The sequence below is a fragment of the Mastomys coucha genome, unplaced genomic scaffold, assembly GCF_008632895.1.
Source record: "Mastomys coucha isolate ucsf_1 unplaced genomic scaffold, UCSF_Mcou_1 pScaffold16, whole genome shotgun sequence".
Lineage (NCBI taxonomy): Eukaryota > Metazoa > Chordata > Mammalia > Rodentia > Muridae > Mastomys > Mastomys coucha.
The window spans coordinates 38167538-38169992 of record NW_022196898.1 but is presented as its reverse complement, the minus strand read 5'-3'; positions in this window follow the sequence as shown (position 1 = coordinate 38169992).

The following is a 2455-nucleotide window of genomic DNA, read 5'->3' as shown; positions in this document are numbered from 1 at the left end:
TGCCTGTATACAGTGCCAGACAGGAAACGCACTGGAGGATTTGAAACAATTTTAAAATGCGCCTTCAAATTTTACAACTTACTTTACTTGCCCCAGGGAGGAACCCAGCTTCTTATATAAATATCACCCCAAACAGGCCTATGCTGTTTCCCACCCAGCTTGGGGAGCTGGGCTGTTCTGTTAAGACTGAGATGGGAAGCGGGTGGGGGAGGGAAGGCTTTTGTTGAATTTGATTAGTTGTTCCATTTCTTCTGTGTCTTGGTGGTCACTGACTTTCCTAATCATGTTTATTTTATAGGCATTACCAGTAGCCAAAGTGGGGTGGCATGTTCTTTGTTTCTAAGACTACTAACTAACCACCCAGTCAGCCTGAGACAAAAATCCAGGAGACGCTCGCTCGGTGGACCTAGGGAGAAGGAATTTTAAAGAACAGCTTTCCTGACCTTGGAGTCAAACAGGGCCTGGAATCAGACAACCAGAGTATAGAGACAGACATCTAAGCCCTAGGCTGGGCTGAGCCATATCCTCTACCCAAAGGCTCTGCAGATCTCACGACTCTCACACACTCTCCTCCTGACTTTCACAAACCTGTGTCCTACTGTCTCTACCTCTTTTATCTTATCATCAAGGTAGGGCTTTCTTTTTTTCTTTTCTTTTCTTTTTTTTTATTCGAGACAGGGTTTCTCTGTGTAGCCCTGGCTGTCCTGGAACTCACTCTGTAGACTAGGCTGGCCTCGAATTCAGAAATCTGCTGTCTCTGCCTCCCAAGTGCTGGGATTAAAGGCATGCACCACCACTGCCCGGCCAAGGTATGATTTTCATGCGGTAATATTCACACATCTTTTTTGTTGTTTTGCTTTGTTTCTGAGTTCTGGGGATTGAACCTAGGACTTGCAAACCTCTGAGCCAAACCTCCAACCCCCTTGCTCATATACTTTAAACTCCATATCTGTAGGTTCTTCTTTATGCACTCAGCCATGAACAGATCCTGTTCAGAAAAAAAAAATGTGTGTATACTGAACATATACAGACTTTTTTCTTGCTGATATTTCTTTTTTAATTCCTCCCCCACCACAGCCTCCTCGCCCTCCTTATTTCTACTCTACACCTTGCCTCCCCCTCCCCCTTCCCTTCCCCTTCTTCTCCCCTCCCTTCCCTGTTTGCCTACCACCAGAGAAGAGCAGGCCTCTCAGTGATAGCTGGTATTTCATTTTAGAAAGTAATTTGGGCCGGGCTGTGGTGGCACACACCTTTAATCCCAGCACTTGGGAGGCAGAGGCAGGTGGATTTCTGAGTTCGAGGCCAGCCTGGTCTACAGAGTGAGTTCCAGGACAGCCAGGGCTACAGAGAAGGAGAAGGAGGAGAAGGAGGAGAAGGAGGAGAAGGAGGAGAAGGAGAAGGAGAAGAAGAAAGTAATTTGGGGGTGGAGCTTTTCAAAATAGGAATTCTCTGTGAAGCCTGGGTTATCCTGGAACTTGCCAGAAAGCAGCTAGACCAATCTGTTTAAGAGTAACTTTGGAGCTGGGCAGTGGTGGCAACGCCTTTAATCCCAGCACTTGGGAGGCAGAGGCAGGCGGATTTCTGAGTTCGAGGCCAGCCTGGTCTACAGAGTGAGTTCCAGGACAGCCAGTGCTACACAGAGAAACCCTGTCTCGAAAAACCTAAATAAATAAAATAAAAAAAGAATTTAATAATGATCATTGGCAGATAAATATTTATTCACTGGTACCTTGGCTTGTGGGACACCATACTGTTTAATGGTCACAACATGCTGCAGTAGACTTTTTAATTTTAAATTTTATTTATTTTTTTGAAAGATTTATTTTATTTATTTTATGTGTATGAGTACACTGTAGCTGTACAGATGGCCATGAGCCACCATATGTGTGGCTGCTGGGAATTGAATTCAGGACCTCTGCTGGCCTGCTCGCTCCAGCCAGCTCACTTCAGCGTAATTCACTGTAGCTGTCTTCAGACACACCAGAAGAGGGCATCAGGTCTCATTATGGGTGGTTGTGAACCACCATGTGGTTGCTGGGATACGAACTCAGGACCTTTGGAAGAGCAGTCGGTGCTCTTGGCCGCTGAGCCATCTTGCCAGCCCTTAAATTTTATTTTTATTTATTTGTGTGTGTGTGTGTGTGTGTGTTTGTATGGCTTCAAACTCATTTGTAATGACAACTTGGAATTTTGGTTTCTTTAAAATGTTTATAAGACATATTGTAAGAATATGTTTTTGTTTTAATCTCAGGTGTGGGGATATGGGGCTGCTTCAGAATATCCGCAGCATCTGACTATGATTTGCCTCGTGCTCTAACTGCGGCATAGTTTTGCCAGCTGCAGATAGTAGTTTCTGAGATTGTGTGGAGTTAGGATTCTGGGAACTTTGGAGAGTGGTCTTGGGCAAGAAGAAAGAAGGAATTCGATAATCCCAGCACTTGGGAGGCAGAGGCAG